Source organism: Ictidomys tridecemlineatus, chromosome 11 (genome assembly GCF_052094955.1).
Source record: "Ictidomys tridecemlineatus isolate mIctTri1 chromosome 11, mIctTri1.hap1, whole genome shotgun sequence".
In the NCBI taxonomy this organism is placed as follows: Eukaryota; Metazoa; Chordata; class Mammalia; order Rodentia; family Sciuridae; genus Ictidomys; species Ictidomys tridecemlineatus.
In genome coordinates, this window is record NC_135487.1 from 20,409,200 (window position 1) to 20,431,535 (window position 22,336).

Here is a 22,336-nt window from a genome sequence, read left to right on the forward strand (position 1 = left end):
ATTTGTAAGATTATGAATACCAAGTATCCCGCAAGGCAAAGTTTACAATGTCTAGGATCCAATCAAAAATGTCCAGGCAAGCAAAAATGTAGGGGATTCTGACCTATGGTGAGCATAAACACCAATCCATCAAAACCAACTGGGAATTGACACAAACCGTGTAATTAGCAGGCATAGACGAAAAAGGAGTTATTATAATGCCTTTCAAATGATCAGAAATAAAGGAGAAAACCTGAAAATGATAAGTAGGGCCATGAAAGATACACAAAGGACAAAGTGGAGCTTCTAGAGATGGAAATCACTTTATGTGAGAGGAAAATTCTTCTGGCATCTTCTAGCAGATTAGGCATTGCAGAAACAGGATGGGCTAACCGGATGACATCGAAACACAGAATATCCAAAATGAAGCACACAAAGAATAATAAAAACGATGAACAAAGAATCAGTGAGCTGTAGGTAGACTTCATAATGTTTTTTTATGCACTAATGGCAATCCTTGACATGCGGTAGGAATCAGAAAGATGTTCGAAGAAACAAATGGCCAGTTTCCCCTCAAATTGGATGATGATTATAAACCCACAGATCCAAGAAGCTCAATCAACTGTGAACTCAAGAAATGTAGAAAATTATACCAAGGCCTATCATAGTGATAAACAGAAAGTCTTAAAAGCAGACAGAGGAAAAAGACGCATCTCTTCCAGAGGGACAAAAATAAAGTGAGCAGAAGAGCTATCATCCAAAAAAAAAAAAAAAAAAGAAGAAAATAAACAGGCCACACTGGAGCCATATCTTTAGTTAGCAAGCGTTTTTCCCAAATGAAGGCAACATGAAGACGTTTTCAACTCTACAGAAGATGAAAAATTTCATCCCTAGATGATGTGCATTACAAAAAGTGTTAGAGGCGGGCAGAAGGAAATAGACACCAGCTGGAAATAACGTGTCTAGACATCCCACGATAAAGAGCTTTGAAAATGATAACTATGTGGGTAAATAGAAAAGACATTTTTCTCATTATTTAAATCTCTTTTAAAGATAAGCGACTATTTACTATTTATTATGTCGCAGTCAATGCTTGACAACTTGAGCACAAAGGCTGAGAGCGGCTGTTGTCAGATTTCCCTATGAAACACGAACCCGCATAATAACACTTGCAAGTTGGCTGTGATAAGTTAAAAATGGGTACTATCCACCCTCAGGCAGAGACCAACATAACAAAACAAAGAGTCATAACTAAGAAGCCAACAGAGGAGATAAAGTGGGATCATTAAAATTGCCCAACGGATCCACAAGAAGGCAGAAGGAGGGAAACACAGAACAGATGGGAGAGAGAGAAAATAAATAGCAATAGGATCAATGGATAAAGGATCAGGTCGATAATCCCCTTCAACATGCCTGATTTAAAGGCAGAAGCATCATAGGGGATAAAATAGCAAGACCCAGAGAGATGCCACCCCTTATAAACAGTCCACTTTAAATGGAAAGACAGAAATAGGTTAAAATTAAGGAATGAAAAATATATGCCATGTAATACTAATCAAAAGAAAGCCGAGTGTCCATACTAATAACGGATGAAGTAGACATTAATGCACACATCATCATCGGGAAGAAAGAGGTCACTTCATAATGATAAAGGTGCCAGCTTCTCAAGAGGATTTATTAATCCTAAATGTTTACAAACTCATTAACAGAGGTCCAAAATTCACGAAGGGAAACTGGTAAAACTTCAAAGAGAAATGAATCACAATTGGATGGAGATTGCCATACCCTTCTCTCATTAACTGAGAGAACAGATAGAGAATTAGTGAGATGGAGCAGGCTTGAACAAGGCCATCAACTAGCTTAACCTAATTGGCATTTATAGAACGTTCTGCAAGAGCAGAAATATACATTCTTTTCAAGGGCACGCAGAACATGCATCGAGATGGATGGCATTCTATCTGAAACAAATCTCAAATTTTAAAAAGGTTCAAGTCATTGAAAGGATATTCTGTAACCACAATAGAATTAAGTTAGAGCTCCATATAATAGAAAGATATCTAGAAAATGCTCATATATTTAGAAACGAAAATAACACCCTTCTAAATAATCCACGGTACAAAGGAGAAACCCAAAGGGAAATTATGAAGGATCTTGAACTGAATGAAAATCGAAACAGAACATAAAAATTTGTGAGCTTCTGCTAAAAAAAAGAAGTCGGAGGGAAATTGTTCTCGGATGCTCAGAGCAGTTTGGTTTGCCATAGTTCAAAGCTGGAGACAACCTAAATGTTCATCAACAGAGTCATCAATGGATAAACAAAGGGTGGCGTCTCCATTCAAGGGAATACTACCATAAATAAAAAAGAATAAACTGTGGGTACATGCAACAATGTGAGTGAATCCCAAAATAATTATGCTGAGTGAAATAAGCCAGACAAAATGATTGCATATGGTATAGTTCCATTTATATAAAATGCTGTTAGATGAAACCAATCTGGAGTGATAAAAAGCAGATCGGTGGTTGCCTGGGGACGGGGTGGGACAAGCCTTACCTTGCAGGTCAGGATCCCACCGGGGACTTTTGGCCTTGAATGTTCATTATTTTGATCATGGCCGTGGTTTCACAGATGAATACCTGTGTCCAAGCTTATCGAATTGCACCCTTAAATATGTTCAGTTTATTGTTTGACAATTATACCTCAATGAGGCTGTTAAAAAGAAAGCTATTTTTAATATTGTCTCAGGCCTTGTGCTAGATAAGAACGGTTATACTTTTTTGATTTTTAAATAAAACAAGAGGGTGATTTCATGATTATCCCCATTTTATAAGTAAGAAATGGGGCTAATCCCGCCAGCCCCAGGCGGTCCATAGGAGGCTCAGAGCAGGATGCAGATTACACGTCCTGCTTCTGGGGCCTCAGCAGGGAGCACTTCCCAAAGACCCAGGGTTTACTCCTCCCACTGGGCCTGATCTTCCTCTGAGAACTACAGAAAGAAAACTTAATGATCCTGGGCTCTGGTGCTGGGGACCAGGCAGATGGCTCCAGAATTAGCAGCCCAGACCTCAAAGGTTCCCAGCACAACCCTAAGGGTGCCCTACCAAACCCAGTGGGGGACAGCGTGGGACACCCCTCCTCCCAGCCGCTGCCCCCGCCTCCTGCCTTGGCATCTCTCAGCCAAGCCCAGAGAGACCCCGGGTGGGGCAGGATCTCAGGAGGGGTCCGGAGTGACAAGGAGGGACAGAGTCTGCTGTCCCCAGGGTTCACACTCTTTCATACCGTGGGGCTGGCGTTGGGACGTGGCCACTCCTCCAAGGACAGTATTTCCAGGCCCCCTGGCATCTGGGTGGGTCCATGGGACAGTTCTGGCCAGTGGAATGTGGTTGGGAACGTGGTGGACCCTCTGGGCCACCTGCACCGGGCTCACTCCCCTCCTCCGACCCTGGAGGCCACGGTGCATGAGAGGTGCGCCCCCCACCAGGAGACCACCTGTTCCCAGTTTGAGGCAAATCAGTCACTGTACCCTCCATCTGCCCAACGCCACACAGAGGCCTGTCGCTGTCCCTGTTGTGCAGGGCTCGCAACTGTGGTCCCAGGCACGTGGAGTGAAGGGAACAGGCAGGGTCCTTCCACCCCCCATGGAGGAGAGAAGGGGTCAGGGCCAGAAGGAGGGAGAGTGTGGCAGCCTAGACTGTCTTAATGCCAAGGTCCTGTGGAATGGCCTGGAAAGCCCCTCTGATGACCTCAAGGCCTGCAGAGGACACCTTTGGAACCAGAATCACTGACAGCATCAGGGAAGTGTAGGTTCTGGATCTGACCTGAGCCCTGCTGGACTTGCTGTGTCCCTTGGGCAATGCACTTAACCTCTCTGGGCCTTAGTTCCTCTTTTATCTCTAGAAAGTAGAGCAGCACCAACCCTTAGGGTTTGGGGACAGTGAGGGGGGGACATGGGCTAGAGAAGTACTCTTGGCATCCGTTCCCAGGGGCCAGATCACAGAATCCAGCTGCTTAGCCCCCACCTCCTTATTAGGCCCTGGGGGTCCTATCCAGGGCTGGGGCCCTGCGGAGGGCTGGCTGACCCCATGCTCCTTCTGAGGGGCTCCCTGAGGGGCCGGGGGAGCGGGGCTGTCTCGCTCTTCCCCGGGCTGGGCTGCTGGGATCTGGCCCTGGCTGCCGCCGTCCAGGCCGTGCCCAGTGCAGCAGGAAACAGCCATGTGAGAAACGTGCTTCCCCAGAAACCTCTCAGATCTGCTCCGGGTACAGAGCAATTTGTTCCAGATGAAGCAAAATGACACAGGTCACTGGGTGACGTTTCTAATGCGGAGCCTTTTCTGATGTCCCTCTTCCCACCGTCCACTAATTGCCAATTTTCTCTCTGCCTGGGGTTTGCACCAGGCTCTGAAGCAAGGTCCCGTCGCCGCCCACATTCCCTCTTCCTCCCTTCAGCCTCTGGGAGCCTCTGCCAGCCTCTGCGGGGAGCCGTGCGGTGGCTGAGACCAGGGAGGCATCTAGAGCTTCCTGGGAAGGGAAGAGACGAAGATGTGGCCCCTGCCTGGGACCTGGGGACAGCCCAGGAGTGGGCACTGATAATTCAGTGATGCTCCAGAGGAATTAGGAAAGGAATTAGGAGGCCAGCTGCAGGGTCTCAATGTATGTATTTGCCTCCCCAAGACAAGCAGACCTCAAGGGGCAAGGTCGGTCTCCCCAGGAGCAGGAGGCCATTCTGAGTCCTCACCTAATTGGCATCCGTAAGTGCTTGTCAGAGAGAGGCAGGAGGAGGCGGGAGCAGAGGTACGGACCCGCTGACTCAGCTTCCTGCAGGGAAAGCTGATCTGTGCAGAGAACAAGGCGCCTTCACCCATGCAGGCATCTGGCTTCCAAAATAGCCTCACTTGGGCCCCACCCGCTCCCAGCGCACCCCTGGGCTGGTGCGTGTTTCCATCTGGATGCTGGTTAGTTGCTGCAGCCTCGCTCCCGCAAGATGGGCTGTCAACACAGACGTCAGAGGCAGATCAGGGAAGAAAAGGGTCTAATTTCCCCAATTTGGACATAAAGAGGGGATTCTTTCTTTCTTTCTTTCGAGGGAGGCTGCTCACACACCGGAATTTGCAAGGGAAATAGCGGGACCTGTTGGCTGCGCTGCTCTTTGATGAGACACTTTGCAGGGATTGTCTGCCTGGCTGGTGGGGCTGATTGGCAGGTGCAGTGAGGTCTAATGGCCTCATCAGAGCCACTTGTGAGACTGTGGTCCCCTCTCAACAGACCGGCAAGGACGCCACCATCCTCCTTCACATTCAGTTGCACTGGGCCTTGACCCCAGTGAACAGGGCACTCCCAGGTCCCCAGGGCTCCTGCCCCACCCTGCCCACCACTCCCTCCCTGGGAGCTGCCTCCCACCTGGCCTGGTTGCTGCCACGCTGGCTCTGGGGAGAGGCTGTGGGGGAGACTGCCCCAGGAAGACCTTGAACCTCCTTCTGGAGAATTCCAGGCCCAGAGGCCTGGAGACTCCCCCAGACTCCCTCCCCCAGGGTGTCCTTCACCAGCTGGCCCTCCCTCTGCTGCCCCAGGAAGCCCTCCCCCTGCCTCCAGCCCTAGAGGGCCTCTTCCTTTCCCAGCTTCCCTCCTAGACCCTGCAGAGCAGTTGGGGGGGGGGGTGACCCTGTTCTGCCAGCTGAGCAGGTGACCTTGAGCAGCTAACTTGACTTCTCTGGGACTCTGTCCTTCATGGGAAATGTACTTGAACGCCTTCCTGCATTCACGCCTCTGTGACGATAGACGTTATAATTTTTGTTAAGTGGGAATGTGAGGGACGACATCTGGTCACTGTGTGCCCAGCTCCCCTCCCAGGAGACCTGACCCCATCTGAGGGACGGGGGGCCTATCCTGATGCTGCTGACATAGATTCAGCCTCCCCTGGCTGTGTGACTCTGGCCATGTCCCCAACTTCTCCGAGCCTCACTGTCCTCACCTCTAAAATGGCAAGGATCATGCTGACCTCATGGCACGGAGGGACGTGGTGAGGGGGGGTGACAATACCTGTTGATCTCCTGGCCTCAAGCTGCACACAGCAGGCACTCAGTGGTGGAGTCGCATACAGCAGGTGCTCATGAGATGGCGGCCATGGCTGAGAGCTCTAGTCTGGACTTTGCAGGTGGGTAGTGGGCATTGCTGGCAGGTCAGCCTCCCCCATCTGACCGTGACCTCCTGGAGCACAGGAAGATGACCATCCTTCTCCCTGCACCCAGAGCCTGCACATGGCCTGGCACTCCATGGTGACACCTGCTGAGCCACCAGAAAGTGACACTTGGAAAGAGGGGAGGACACTGGGTGGTCATTGTCCCATAGCTGCCAGGCCTTGAACCTCCCTTGAGTGCCAGTTCACAGTGCCCCTGTCTCAGCAGGACGCCATTTCCTCCGCAGCGGAGGGAGTTATTTAAAGTCCCCATTAAATCAGCTGGACCTTGGAAACAGAGCAGTTGTCACCGCTGGGGCCCGGGAGGTGCCCGAGAAGGACAGGGGCAGGTGGGAAGGATTTGCTCCAGGCTTTTCAGGGACGCCTGTGTCATGGCCACATTCAGGATATGAAGGCACCGTGGCCTTGGTGGCATGATGGGCCAGCCTTAGCTCAGGGGGCAGGGGTTTGTCAAAGCTGCAGGCTGGGGACGTGGGGACCCTGCTCCCTTTCTCCTCTAACCTAATCCTAGAAGATCCCTGGGAGCTGGGCCACCAGGTACAGCAGCTCTGCGGGGAGGAGCTTTCCACGGCATTGACGGCCCCTGGGTGGCCTCTGGGTTAGTGGTCCAGCCAGCGTGGACACAAGGTGTGCTGGGCTCTGGGCTGGAGCCTTTACAGAGAGCTCCGAGGAGGCCGGGGCCCGGCAGGATCGTGGTACACGTCAGCCACTGTGATTACCAACAGGAACCCCACATCCCCATCACCCTCGTCCTGAAATCAAAAGCATCGTCTGGCAGGTTGGTGGCAGCTGGTGGGAGGTCATGTCTTTTTGGTTCCTGACTGTGGTTCACAGTAGGCTGATGCTGGTTATCCCTCTCGCCTTGCAGTAGGTCCTGGGTTACTTGTCACCAAGTATCGGAGCCATACTCTCCTGTATACAGTCATGGATTCTTGGGCCACCAGAGCAGGAGCTGAGCAGATCTTCTGCCTAAACTCTGTTAGGCTACGGTTGGGACTGAGGCCTAGCCTGGGGATGTGACTTGTCCCAAGTCACGCAGTGAGTCGGTGACAGAACAGAGACCCAGATTCAATTTCCCAACTCACTGTGAGGCTCTCGGCTGTGCCTTACCCCTGGTGGATCCCAGACCCGGGGTGGGTGGGACTGGAATTCCAAGCCTGGGCGGGCCTGGAAGGAGTGTGGACTTGTGTGGAAGGGACAGGACGGACCCCACAGTGGACAAGGCTCCTGCTGGGACCCCTCGGGTTCCAGAGGGGGTCAGTGAATCAGGGTTCCCAGCCCTGACCCTGGCTGCTGGACACTCCAAACCCAATGTCATGACGGCTGGTGTGGAAATTGTCTCCGGGGCTTGGTGAAATGAGGAAAATGGGCCTGTGTTGTCTGTTAACACCCCAAGGTAGTGTCCCCGGATCCGAGTTTGGGAGAAACGCGTTTTAAAGATTGGAGCAGTGCAGCCATGACCTTTCACAGAACCGGCCAGGCTGTCCTGAGTGTCCGCACTCCTCGGCCACATGGGGTGATCAACCATCCTGCAGAGGTGCAGCGACATCAGAATGCTACTCTCCTCATTCAGACACCGTGTTGAAATCCTGGGGGACATACCAAGAGCAAGAGGAACCCACCCCTCCAAGTCCTGGGCAGGTCAATCACCTCATCAATCTGCCTCTCTGTGTCATTAAAGATCTTTTAATATTTAAACATTAAACGTGTTTAAATGTTGCAGGTCGCAGGAGTAGGTCTGGTGCTTCAAGGACCATTAAGGGAGTGAACCTCACGGATGCGCCTGGAGTCTGTCTGAGTGGGGAGATGATGGGAGCTTCCTGGACCATCAGTTTCCTCATCTGTATAAGATGGTGCTGGGGTGGGGAAGGATTGTGCTTCCTTTGTCTTTGAGACCAACCAACTCTGCCCCGACTGGTTCACTCTGGGCAGGAGCTCTGCTATAGGTGTGTCCTCTCAGGAGGCCACTGTCAACATGGAGATCTCTTTTCTAGCCAAGTGTCTGTTGGTTTGGGCGTTTTGCCCCCATCATCTCTGATCTCAGCCAGGGAGGGCAATGTCACTGGGCCATTGTGCCCATGGGGAAGGGGAGGCTTGGCCCAGGGCCTTCCTCCTCTCTGGGCCTCCTGCCTGACCAGGGAGCCTGCTCCATCATTTATCATCGATGTGCCTTTTCTCTGCCTCCTGAGCCATTTCCTTCTCTTCTTTCTGGATTTAGGTTTTTCTACGTGCTGCACAGCTGATAATTTTATTTCTTGTTTTTAATTTTCCCTTGGACTCAGGAAAAGCCAGGAAGCCTCCAACGTGAAGAGCCAGGGAACACATCGTCTTCCGACTGGGGCAGGGAGGGCTGCTCTTGGAGGGGCCTGGCCTCCTCCAGCCACCTGTGGACCTGGGGGTTCCCCTGCTCCTGTTTCAAGGCCCGTTTCTGAGCCGCTGGCCGGGGTGACCGGGCCCTTGGGCACTCGGCCTTGCCAGTGCCCCCGGAGCACCCAGCCTCCCTTCCTCCCGCAGGCCTGGGTTCTGTGTCTTCCTGACAGCTGGAAGGCCGTAGAGTCCCAGGATGCATTTAATCTTTCATTTTCTCAGGGCTGAAGACCTGCAAGGAGCTCGGCTTTCCTTTCGGATTGACAGGCGGGTTCTGTCCTCTCAGGCACCCTGCCCTCCTTTGCGCAAACTCAGGGCTGGCTCCGGGTTGTTGGGCTCTGCGCATGCTCCTGGGTGCGGAGGAAGGATCCTGGTGGGAGCTGAGGCGGGAGGAGCGCTCTCAGACCCCTGAACAAGACGTTTTGTCCTGGGTCCAGGCAGGAGCAAGAGGAGCAGGGGAGGACTCCTCTCTGTCATGAATGTCCCAATCCAGAGTTGGGACATAGGCACAGCTGATCCTAGTCACCTAGCCGCGAGATGCTTTTCGGTTCTGCCACTTAACGTCAGCAGCGGAGCTCAGTTCTCATTCGCGCAAGTGTTGGCTGAGCACCTGCTGTGTGCCGGGTCCTTTCTGGGTGCTGAGATACACAGATCCCTGCCCTCCCTCCAGGAGCTGAGTGTTGAAGGAAAGCAGAACTTGCCTCCTGGACTCAGATTTTTAAGCTGAGGCGGAGATGCAGGAGAGCCGTCTGCTCTTCCTCTGTTGGCCTGAGAGAGGTTTCCAAAGACAAAAGGTCCTTGTCTCTCCTCCCCATTTCCCACCCGAAGACAAGATGTAAGTTCGTCTTCACACCCGCATCAGCTCTCGGATGGTGCCAGAGGAGTCTGCGCACAGACTACTCCATTAGTTCATCTCCTATACTTCCCCCTCCCACGTCCTCCTGCCTTTGCTTTCCTTTATCTTGTCCCTTCTCTGAAATTTATCGCCCTTTGCTGAACTACTAGTTAAGGCAGGCTCCTGAGCGGCGGTTTTGATTTACTTTCTGCTGAAGTTTCTCCTGCGGGCCATGCACTTTCATCAGTGAACTTACTTCCTCCGCGAACCTGCCTGTTCTTCTCCTGCTCATCTGCCTGCTGTTGCGGGAGTCTGTTCCGATTCCACTCTTGTGAGGGTGGAGATGATGTTTCTCTCCTTCACAGTCCAGCGCGGGAGGCAGACGACAGGTGGCAGATCTCTGAGGTGGAGGGGATCTCATGCTGACTCTCTACTCCACTTCACCAACCCTTGTTTCCCACAATAATCAGAAAGTTGGCCCTGGTGGGAGGGCCCTGGGCAGCTCGGCCATCTGGGCTGTCCATCATGGAATATGTCAGGAACGGCATGTGGGCCAGCCAATCAGTGCCAAGAAGACCTGGACCAACCAGCTCTGGAGGAAACCGTGATCTTTGTTCTTGAGATGAACAGAAATGAAAAGCATCAGGTGACTAGGATCAGATTTGCGTCATCTGGCCACCCGCTGGGAGAAGGCCCCCCCTCCAGTAGGCGCTCACCCATTCCCTGCTGTGGGGGGTGCCCACGGGCCTGGGAACACCCCTCAACCACCCTCATAAGTCCCTCCTGGATCAGCTTCAGGGAAGATGGACTCCACTCTCTTTTCTCGCCAGCTTTTTGAATCAATCTGCCTCCCTTGCCGCAGCACCTTGGGTCTGGACTCATTGGCGGGTCATGCGGGGAGCAGCTGGACTTGGGTCTTGTCACAGCTGTGCAGCGTGTTAGCAGGTGGCATGGGTGTGGAGAAACAGGGCGGAGAGACTGGGGGAGGCTGGAGGACCAGGCCTGGGTGCGGAGGGTCAGAACAGGCCTCCCGCTGCCAGCAAAGGCTGGGCTGGGAAGAGCAGAGAGCCCAGCAGGTACCCTGCTTTCTTGTCACTTTGCTATACCCTGTGTGCTCTCCTCCCTCCTGTGTGGCCCTGTTGAAGGGACTCTCCACATCACAGGGAGCAAGTTCACAGGCCACAAGGGCTGTCTCAGGTGTGTCACCCATAAGTGGGGGGCTAAGGGGACCTGCCACCAAGGTTGTCAGGCCTGGATGGACTTGTCACCGTAGGTGCTTAGAAAAGGGTCTTGCAGAGTGAACATGTGAATTTTGGGTTCTGGGAGGAGGACCAGCACACAGTAGGTACCTGATAAACAGAAAGGATCGTCCCCAGCCGGCCCCAGGGCCACTCGTAGGTTCTTCTCCACACTGAGACCTTGGGGCGCTGGGACCCCTGGAGAGAGACCAGGCCTGGGCCTGGCCCCTTTGTCACTGGAACAACGTGGGCTGCTGAGACACAGGGGACAATGCTGGGGGCCTGAGCCTGTGTGAGGCCTCTGAACTCGCTCCCTGTGGCATGGAGAGCCCCTTCGACAGGGCCACCCAGGAGGGAGGAGAGTGTTCAGGGTACAGAAAAGTGACAAGAAAGCAGGGGGCTGCCCCAGAGAAAGGGGTGTCTGTCCCTTCCACCCCAGGGCACCTCGCTCCCCCTCCTGGTGACACAGGCGGTCACAGCACAGGCTGGGGTCAGTCACATCTGGGTTCCAGCCCATTTTACAGCAAGACAGATGAGGCTCAGGGAGGTTAAAGGGTCCTGCGGCTACTTGGGTTAGGTGTGACATCTACGCCCCTCTGTGCCCTCCTGCTGCTGAGCCCACCCGGGTGACAGATGTGACAAGTCCCCAATGATGGAGGCCAGGCGGCTGGGGCTCTGCCAGGGCTGGAATGGTGCAGGCTTCGCTGTCCTCTGAAATCGAGACCCGTCCTGCCCCCGCCATCTGCCCTGAACCTGAAGCCCAGGGACCCGGTGGGAGGCGGTGCAGAGCAAGACGTCCCTAGGGCGGGGCTGGGAGGCTGGAGCTGGGGCAGGGGAGGAGGATGGAGGCTGAACCCTGGCGGGGGGGGGGGGGATCCCAGGGGACCCAGTTGAGGGACCGTGACCTCCCCCAGGGAGTCTGAGTGGCAGGGGCCTCCTTTCCAGCATGTTCCCCGTTCCCGCTTTGCCTCTGCGGCTCTCAGAACCTTGGCCTGGGTCAAAATCACCCCTCACTGTGGCCAACTAAGTTCAGCTCATCATAAATTTCCAACAGTTTGCTAATCAATCAGAACTGGGCAGCCTCCGTGAGTCTCAAGGTCAAGTGGGGAGAAGACGTCTCCTGACGCCTACAGGTTGTTGCATTGACACGGGGCCATGTGTGTCACCTGTTGTGCTGAGTCGGTCACCTGGTGCCTAAACGGGTCACTTTGTCATCTTGAGCGCTGCTCTTTCATCAAGTCAGATTTAACGGCCGCAGATGCTGCTGGAGTGGCCTGGCCTGTGTGGGGCAGGGCGGAGCCTGCCCAGGTCACCGCTGTGCAGGAGGGAGCCCCACGGTGGGGAGGGGCACTCACAGCCTCCAAAGGCTTGGCTTGAATCCCCAAGGTGAACCTGACCTGGAGCACGGGAGTCCCGGGGTGCCGGGGTTTACAGTTCCAGGTGTCTTCCCAGTTCTGGGGGGTCCGTGGCCTTGGGAAACGGGGACCCATTGGAGCGGAGAGTGTGTAAAACGGGGGTGAAGTGGCCAGTGCCACAGGGCTGACCCTCCCTGTTGGAGTGTCAGCCTCAGGATGGGGGCCAAACTCAGGGAATAGGCTTTGAAGCTTGGTAGGGGTTCCCTGGACGCCCAGGGAGGGGACAGTGTCCCAGGGAGAGGGCGCAGCAGGAGCAAGGGCCTGCAGGCATCACCTGGTTTCACTGCTGCCTGGCCACTGCCAGAGCTTCAGGGACGAGAGAGCACCAGGGCCAGGCGAGGGCCAGCTCTGACAGTGGCCAGCACCCCCTAGAGGGCTGCTGCAAAAACTTTAAACACAGCGTTGAAGTTCACAGATTTTGGGGGTCAACTGCTTGATTGCAAACCCTGCCTCTGCCACCTGTGCTGGTGATGCTGGGTGAGTTGCTTAACCTCTCTGAGCCTCAGTTCCCTCCTCTGTGAGATGGGATATGATAGCAGCCCTCACCAGGCTGGGGTGAGGATTAAACCTTCGCAGGGTGCTCCCAGCAGAGCCCGGCACCCGGCAGGTGTCACACGGGTGGTTCTTGGATCCAGGCTCATCGAGTGCTGAACCCTGCAGCTTCCCCCAGTCCTCAGAACTACCTGGCAGGTGGGATGGGTGGGACGGCAGGTCACATGGAAGAAACTGAGTCCCAGGGAGGTGGAGTGGCTTCTTCAAGGTTACATGGCTGAGCAGTGAGGGGACAGCTGACATCTGCCCTTGTCTGTGTGATGTGGAGCCCACCCAGGGCCCATCCCAGAGTCTCACCCGAGGTGGGGCCAGCCTGCCCCCTCCCAGGCCTCTGGGAGCTCCTGTGGCCTCAGCCTGAGGGATCCCAGTCAGAGGGTCCATGTGGTGACCCCAGAAGTTGGGAGAAGTGCCCATCTGTGCCCTGGCTGCTGATGGGTGCTCCCCTCCCCCTTGAGCCTCAGCCTGTGCAGACAAAGGCCTTCCTAAGCCGCTGCCGTGGGAGACAGGGCCTCGCCTTAGGTGGGACAGAGGTCCAGCCTCCTTGTCATTAATATAAACGTGGCATTTCTGTCGAAATCCCTGTGTGGCTGACCCACCAGCTGCAGGATTTACCTCCTGTGCACACAGATCTCTGCAGACTTGTCCCCTAATATTTATTCTGGTGACTGTAACATGTAGATAAGGTGAGTGCTTGGTGAGGGATCCCAGAATAAATTTACATTCTCGAAGCCACAAAAAGCTGCATATCCATGGTGTTATGGGCCTGGCCGGGGGCCCAGGAAAGGAGAGAGCCAGCCAAGGCTGGTGTGTGCCGTCGTGAAGTCTCAGCCCCGGGGAGCCCAGCAGTCCGGCCTCCCAGAGTTGTCAGCCTCTAATTCTGAGAGTACTCCGTTAATACAATCTTAGGATGATAGAACATGGAGCCCAGAATTGCAGATGTTTAGAGCCTGGACCATCATCTTGTCCAGAGACCCAGGTGGCATTCCCGTCCCCTCCCCTTCACCATGTTCCAGCAAGTTCCTGATCTTTCTCTGATCACCTCCTCCGGGAAGCCCTCCCAAGCCCAGCCAGATCATGAGACCCACCACGGATGTCATGTAAAACTTGACTTCCCACTGTGAGCCCTCAGAAGAGGAGAAGGTCTGCTTTTGTTCACGGAGAAGTCCCCAGCACAGGGGCTGGCACACATTAGGTGCTCAATAAATGTATCCCGAAGGGCCACAGTGCATTCCCAGTCACAATGGGCCGTCCCTATGAGGCTGGCTAGTGATGGTCTGACCTCCGGGTGGCCAGGGTCTGGCTGACCCTACAAGGTGGAGAGTGTGCAGAGCTGGGGTCGGAACCTCCTCTCCACCCTGTGTCCATTTCCACCTACGGAGGAGCATCAGGTCTGAGGAACCTGTTGGGGCAGAGAACAGGACCGAGGCCCTTTTTGGGTGTTCTGAGGAGCCCTGTGACCTGAGTCAGAGCCTGGCTGTGGAGCCAGATGCCTGCGTCTGCACTCTGCCTCTTCCGCTCCCTAGCTGCGTAGCCTTGGGCAAGACACTTCATGCTCTCCTGGCCTCAGTTTCCCCACCTGTAAAATGGGGACGGTGACCATTCCTACCTCATGCTGAGTGAACAGAGAGCCCTTGGCACACAGCAGGCACTCAATGAGTGCTCGGATCTTGGCATCGCATGTTCATGCTGACCTGAGGAAGTGAGCACTAAGTAACAGTCCAACTGGTGAGCTGGAGCTGTGGCATGGGCCACCCTGGGGCTGGCCCAGTGCAGATGGAGGCCCTGTGTGGGCACAATAGGAGGACTTTACCCCCAGGGCTGGTCCACTGTTGTGGCCTCTGCAAACCAGTCGGCCGGCAGTGGAGACCTCTCTTCAGCCACTGATGAGGGTGCACCCATCAAGGAGATCAGCTGCCAGCTGGCCACACTGGCCCCTCACATGGGCAGTCTGTGTACCTGAGAGGGTCCTGCATCCCCCGTGGTCAGGTGGCCTCAGGCGTTTCCACTCTCTGAAGTTGGTGGGCGTCTGAGGCACTGGCTGGGCTCCTGCCTCACGGTGTGTCAGGCCAGGGAGCCCGTGTCACTGTGCACAGGGACAGGAGCAGGCCACTGTTGGCACCTTCCAGAAGATGCCGGCCTCACAGAGCGTGGGCATGGCCAACCGGAGGCCCAGCTGATGGGCCATCTCAGGGGACAGAACACTCTGTGAGGACGTGGCTCCACCCTGCAGGAGGCAGTAGGTGCCTGAGTCGAAGCCCTTTGCCAGGGAATGTGTCCCCAACGAGAAGAAATGACAGAGGTCACCAGAATGGCCAACCTGCCATCCTCCAGCACACCACAGGGGTCTCGGTGGGTCCATCCCTGAAGCTCTGCAGAGCTCGGTGTCCCGATCCCCGCAGAAGACACCTGAGCAGGGGACACAGTAAGAGTCGTGGTTTATGGGCCCTGTGGCTGCTCAGGCATTTGGGGCTCCTTGGACCCGGGGTCTCGCCGGCCCCTCCCTCTGTGTCAGGGGAAATGAGTGTGAGCAGGGGGGGGGGAGGCGGGCAGTGCCCTGGGAGGGACGAGGAGGAAAATGCCAAGAGCCCAGGCCACCGGACAGGCGCCTTCTGATTCTCTTGCCACCCTGCCCCGGGGCAGGCAGCAGCAGAAATCTCTCTCCTTCTCCCCCAGAGGCTCAGGCCCCTGGGGAGGGAGGAGGGCAGGGTGGTGCTCCCAAGGCGCCAGAGGGGCAGCTGAGGGTGGGCAGAATCTAGAACCCATAGAGGAGGAGGAGGAGGAGAGGGGTCTCCCCGAGGCAGTGAGGGCTGCGTGACTCCCTGCTAAGTTCCCCTTCTGGGAGGCGGGTGGGTCTCCAGCCTGCTGAGAGGATCCGCCAGTGGAGACTCGGTCTGTGTGACTGTGGCAGACCGGAGAGGGCTGGCGCTCGGGCACTTTGTCCTTCCTCCTGCCCTTGAACTTGGAACCTGCACCCAGAGGCTCCATCAGGAAAAGGTTGCTGTGGGCTGTGGAGAGAGCACCTCAGGTCCCCCTCTGCAGCCCCCAGGTCCCTTCTGTAGCAGGAGCCCCTCCTCCCCACCAGCCCACAGCAACCTTTTCTGTAGGCAGCCCTCTGGGTGCCCAGGTTCCCACGTTACGGGGGCTGGAAGGACCAAAGTGCCCGGCCAGCCCTCTCCAGGTCTTGCTTCCTTGTCTTGTTGGCCCCTTGTAAGCCTCTTCCCCTCCAGCTCCAGCTCACTGCTTCTCCAGAATCTCCTTTGTGACAGCAAAAGTCCAAGAGTCTCCATCAGTCAGGCTGAGTGGGAAGCCAACGTCCATCACTCAATTTGCTGGGTGACTTTGGGTGGTAAACACTTGTCTCTGTGCCTCCGTTTCCTCCTCTGTAAAACGGGGCTAGGAGACCCAGGCTCTCAGGGAGATGGAGATGGAAGCCTTTTGCATGGTCCCAGCCCAGAGCAGGTGCTCAGCTAAAGCCTTTATGCTGATCGCTGCCATCAGCATCATTACCTGGCCTTTCCACAGGCAGGAAGTGCAGGTGCGCGGCACAGACGGTATAATTGATGCAGTTGGGATCTTCCTGTACATTCAGTGTTCTTTCTTTTCTGTCTTACTTTGCATCATGAGCATTTTTCACACATCATTTCAAAGTTCCCGAAAAGCATGATGCTAATAGCTCGGAACAGTCCCTCGCCGGGGGCTCCGCGATTGGTCCTCTGTCATTTTGGTTGGATAGACAGCGTGTTGGGGTTTTCAGTCTTATCATCAGGCTTCAATAAATACCCGTAGCCATCAGCCCTGCCCAAGTCCCTGGCCTCCGCCTAGGGGTGGGTTCTTGGAGGTAGACTCGCTGCCCCAGAGCTGGTGTTTCTGAGGCTCAAGGTCTTTCTTACTTCTTTGCCTCCATGAAACAGTGCCCATGCATGCCCGCCTCACCCACAGGTATCTGCATGGCTGATTCTCTTTTTATTTAGTCTTAACAAATCTCAGGAGACCCAAATTATCTTTCATTGTCTTTTGGAGGCACATAGGCCTGGCCTATGTGACAGGAGGGTGGTGCACAGATTATATTCAGGGTTTTCCAGCAAAGCTCATGACAAAAGACAGACAGACAGCAGCCAGCGGGGTAGCCTTGGGCCAACAGCAAGGGAGCTGGGCTGGGCACTGTGTGACCTGGGTATATTGTATCTCCCTCTCTGGGCCTTGACCTCCCAGTGGGTCTCCACCTCCACCTCATCTGATGTCTGGAACAGGGCCTAGGATGTAACTGTGCTCCGCAAACATTTGTTGAAGACTGAATGGACACAGTGACCTTCTAAAGGGAGAGTTGGCCACGTCACGATGATTCCCCTGAACTTTGCTCAATGTCCTGACATTCAATTTACTTCTTTGGCTGCGTGAACTTCTGTTTCTACTTAGAATATGAGCAGAAAAAAAAAAAAAAAGCCCAGCAAGAAAATGAGAAAAATAAGAAAGGGGATGTTCGACAAAATCAAACTGCTCTTGAGCCCATCAGAGAGCTGGGGTTGCCAGGAGGCCGAGCAGCCGAGGACCGGGGAGGTAGTGCTGCTGGTGACGGTCACCTCGGGGCTCTGGTGAGAATCTCACAGATGGGGAGATGCAAGTTCTGGACCCTCCAACTCGCTGTGTGACCTTGTGCAAGTGCCCAGACCTCGGAGCATTGCTGTGAGCACCTCACGTCCAGGGTACTCAGGAGACGGTGGGAGACACACAGGAGCAGGGCCCAGGAGGACCCCCACCTCCCGGGCCGTCTGCTCTGCTGGACCAAACGCCCAGCAGGGTGGGAAAGCCATGGCCCATGGGCCCAGAAGACCCTGGACAGCTGCCTCTGGGCAGGGGAGGAGCCCCACCATGGCTCCTGCTGAGACACTTCTCAGGGACATCTCACAGGTGCCCTGGGGTCAGCCACTCCTTGGAGGAGCCTCTGTCCTGGCTCTCAGACACAAGGTCACACAAAGCCAATCCCAGGAACCCCCAGGAGACCTTCAGCACCAAAGGAAGCCGGGATTTCAGATCACAGGAGAGGCTGGGCCGGGAAGGAGAGGCCAGCGCCCCAGGTCAGTAGGAGCCGGGCTGCCGGGCCGCGGGCCCCCCTTGTCTGAGTGCTGGATGAACCCCTCTCTGTGTCCTCTGCAGCCGACGTCTGAGGGGGTCTTGCTCTCCCTCCTGTGGAGGCTGCGGAGGAGCTAGACAATCCCCGCCGTGCCCAGGGAGGAGGCAGGCGAGGGAGGAGCAGGTTCTGTGCATCTCAGTCTAGATATAGATTTTTTTTTCAAATCTGATCCTTGGCAGAACACAATGACAGCCCGGAACTGGGCCACCCTCCAGGGAAGGCGGTCTTGGCGCTCTCCTGTGGCATCCCTGTCTGGGAGCACCGTCTCCTTCCCAGCTCCAGTGTCTCCCTTCCCTTTCCTGGTTCCTGCTCAGATCCTGCGCCCCCGCCCTGCCCCAGCCCTGCCCAGCCCCTGGCTGAGCGGGGGCTGGAAGGGAGGAGACACAAGGCCTGGGAAGTAGAGAGGGAGTGCGCTGAGGGCCGTGGCGACTTCCTCGTCGTCTGCTGGTGACGGTCACCTCGGGGCTCTGGTGAGAATCTCACAGATGGGGAGATGCAAGTTCTGGACCCTCCAACTCGCTGTATGACCTTGTGCAAGTGCCCAGACCTCGGAGCCTCAGTTTCCCCATTTGAACAACGAAGGAATCAATGAAGGAATTTGGTGGTTCTCCGTCCTGGCTGTGGTCATTCCCTCTTCCAGGCAAGATGGGGGGGGGGACAGGGATTGGGTTCACCCTTCCTCCTGAATCCATGGAAGATTGGTCATCCTCTCCCCTCGGTGCCTGCTGGGGATCAGTTGCAGGGATCCCAAAATTGATTCCCTTCCCCGCAGATCCAAATCTGTGTTGGCTCAGACCCCACATGAAATGGTGTCGTATGTGCTGTAATCTCTGCACATCTTCCCGTGTGCTTTAAGTCTTCTGTAGTTCACTTATAACACCTAACATAATGCAAGAATGTGTAAATTACAGTTATTATTTCGTATTGTTTGGTGAATGACAAAAGGAAAAATTCTGTGCATGTTCCATATAGATTGCAATTAAAAAAGACATTATTGATATGGTTGAATCCTGGCAGCTCCCAGCTAAAGAGGGCTGAGTGCGGATGAAATGGTGCTTTCCTAGACACAGGCCATCAGGCCCCGAAGGAGACGAGAAACGAAAGACATTGCCCTGGTGACAGCCCAGAGAGAGTTTCCAGGCCACGGGGCAGGAAGGTCAAGCCCAGGGAAGCCCCGGAGTGGAGGGGTCAGAGATGCGGTTTCAGGAGAGCAGGGTGCGGCGGGTATCCACAGCACACAGAGGCTGAGAGGAGACCGCAGCTCAGGGCCAAGACGCTGCAGAGTCCCCAGAAGGGAACCGCTCGGCTGTCACCTGTAAAATCTTCAAAGCAAGACCCCCAAAGGATCCTATGGCTCCCAAGTAACTTGACGGTGCTCTGGGATACAGTTTAGAAGACGTTCTGGCAAAATAAAACCACCCAGCACCCAACAAGATAAAAGTCACAGTGTCAGGCGAGGAAAGCTGAGATGCTGCAGCAGGGCCACTCAAAGTTGCTTTCAGAGTAAATAATGTCACAAAGAGGGCCGGGGTGTCAACACATCCAGAGGACGTACCATCCTGAATGTTTATAGACCTGGTAACGGCACTCCACAGTACACAGAGCAGGGACAGAAATAGGGAAAAAAAAAAAACCACAGAGATTTCAACACCCCTCGCTCAGAAGATGACAGAACAGGGGAACGTGCAGTCACCAAGGCGATCGGGGACTTGATCAACTCCATCAACCAACTTGACCTGATTGACATTTACAGAACACCCCACCCTGCTACGAGAGAGCTGCCTCCTTCTTAAGTACATCTCGAAATATGTCGAGAGAGACCAGATTCTGGGTCCTGAGACAAATCTCAATAAATTTAAAGGAGACAAGTTGCTGAAAGAATGTTCTGTGACCAGAGCAGAATTAAATTAGAAATGAATAACAGAAGAGATCTCCGAAAAGTCTCCAAATATTTTGAAACCAAATGGCACACTTCTAAATTGCCCATGTGTTAAAGAATAAATCAAAAGAGGAACTAGAAAGTGTTTTTTTTCACTGAAACAAAAGTGAACGTACAACATATCGGAATTAGAGGGCTGCTGCTATAGCAGTACTTAGGGGAAATTCCAAAACTAAATGCCCTACGTTAGGAAAAGAAGAAATGTCTCCCGTCAAGGACCTCCGTTGTCACTTAAGACACGGGAAACAGAAGAACAAATGAAATCCAATGTAGGTAGCAGCAAAGAAAAAAAGTGTTAAATATAAATCAGTGGAGAAATGCAACAGAGAAAATGAATAAAACCAAAGCTGGTTCTTTAATATCAATAAAATGAGCCGGCACCATGGTGCACGCCTGTAATCCCGGCAGCCTGGGAGGCTGAGGCAAGAGGATTGCGAGTTCAAAGCCAGCCACAGCAAAAGCGAGGAGCTAAGCAACTCCGTGAGACCCTGCCTCTAAATAAAATTCAGAATAGGGCTGCGGATGTGGTTCAGTGGTCGAGTGCCCCTGAATTCAATCTCCAGTACCCACCCCGATCAATAAAATTGATAAGCCTCTAAGCCACACTGACTGGGGAAATAAAGGAGAGAAGACACAAGTAATCAATACTCAGAATGAGAGTTGTGACCTTGCAGATTCTATATCTATTATTTGGAATTTTTCTACAAGGAATATCAGTCTTTTTCCATCTATCTTACCTATGTCTCTATCATCTATTGGATTATTTCAATATTGGATGCTAACTTTGTACTTTGGGTATTAATCCAATTCTACTTCAATGACTTTATTGCTCAAACATTTTTCAGCTTTGGCTGTTGAGTATTGCAGGGTGTCCAGCAGCTCGCCAGGGAATTCTTGCCTGCTCCGAGGGATAAGCCTCCTGGGAAATTAAAATCTTGGATAATTAGTGAGGAACAAAAGACGAAGAATCAGAAAGGAGAGTTTTAAAGATGGAGCCCTGACAGGTCCAGTCCACACAGGATCTGGAGCTAGACAATTAGCTCCGGTGATTTATTTAAGGGGGTACATCAAAGGCAGGGGTAAGGTTTCAAGGGTGGAATCTTGCTTTGTGACATCTTGCCATCAGCAGGTCGACTGGCATCTTGGCATGTCACACCCATCTCAGAGGGGCTGTGCGGTGGGGTGGTTGGAGCAGGTCACCCCATCTCCGGTGCCGTGTGAAACCAGGCAGAGCAGAATAGGGTTCACGATGTCTCTGGGCAGTCCAGCGGAGGAAATGTCCACTGGAAGTTCCCAGACACCAGATTGTCCTCTTCCCTGGGCCGTGACGAGCAGTCGAGTCCACACATAACCCACCGACAGCTCTCAACAGTTGAGAGCTCCTTTAGTTGGTACCCAGGTCCCTTTGGTATACTTCCAACATGGCAGGGTCTTTTTGTGTGTGTGTGCGTCATCATTTTCTGGCAAAAAATATGCCAGGCCCCTCTGGTGTACTTTTGGTCTTATCTTAGAGTCAGCCATTTTTCTTATTGGAGAATGGTTTTGGAGACCAAGATGGCGGTAGCCATGTGCTCATCGCAGTTGGGTATCCGTGTTTCCAGGCCATCCCAGTTTGCAGAATAAGGAGACGGACCCTGAGCTGTGCATTGACACATCTGTAGAAGTATTTCTGTATGTGAAAGTCTGTGTCTTTAGTTGGACTAACGTGACTTCCCACGGATGTCTCCATCTCTCGTCTATTACATGGTTCGTTCTAGCTGTCTCCTCTTATTTGTCTGTGACTTTCTCCTGCAGCAGTGAGAGTCCTGACCTGCACCACCTGCCATTCATGTACTTAATTGTCATTCCTGGTGTCGGGGACAGTGGAGTGATTTCAGAACTGTGAACTCGTCCCCCATAGCAACAGCCTTGTCAAGCGGAGCCCGGGGCTAGGTGCAGTTCTTTGGGCAATTAGTCCTGTGGGCTCCGCGTGGAGTCCCAGCTACATGGACCGGCCCCTTTTATCTTCCCTCCTGAAGTGAAGTCATTCCACACATGGGTCATGCTGTTAAATTCTTTTGTCACAGCTTACATTCCATCCTGAGGTCTCCCGAAGTCCTAGATGATTGTTTAAAAAATCTGTATACGTTCGGGTTCACTCTTCTGTCGTCAAATTCTATGGATTTTGACAAAGGCACATATCAGTTATGACATTGTACATGATCGTCTGGAAAACCTCCCAGACTTCACCTCTTCAGCCCTCCCCACCCACCAAACCCCGGGCATCCACTCATCTGCTTACGATGGCTGATTGGACTCTTCCCAGAATGTCATCTAAATGTAACCTCTGCAGATGGGCCTCTCTCCCTTGGCAACTCTGAGATTTGTCCCCGTCCCCATGGTGTGACTCGACCGCTTGCTCCTTCTAAGTGCCATTCTGGCGTGCGGGTGTCCCGCCTGCCTCCACGCACCTGTGGAAGGACCGCTTGGTGGCCTGCTGCTCTGAGGAACTGTGAGTGGTGCGGGCTCTGGTGTGTTCGTACGCTTTCACATCAGTTGGGTAAATACCTGGGAGTGCAATCGCTGGATCCCATGGTAAGATCCTTCTGCTTCATGAGAAACCGCCAACTGTCTCTCGACGGGGCTGTGCGATCTCGTCTTCACACCACCCATGAACGAGAGTTTCTGTTGATCCACATTCTCTCCAGGA

General features: G+C 53.8%; 1 long non-coding RNA gene across 1 annotated transcript; it reads left to right on the forward strand.

Annotated features, from left to right (window-relative positions):
- Nucleotides 1-4,800: 4,800 nt before the first annotated feature.
- LOC144367975 (uncharacterized) lies at nt 4,801-7,868 on the forward strand. The gene is made up of 2 exons (XR_013427648.1): nt 4,801-6,948; nt 7,039-7,868. It is a non-coding gene; the product is annotated as an uncharacterized LOC144367975 (long non-coding RNA).
- The last annotated feature ends 14,468 nt before the right edge of the window (nt 7,869-22,336 follow it).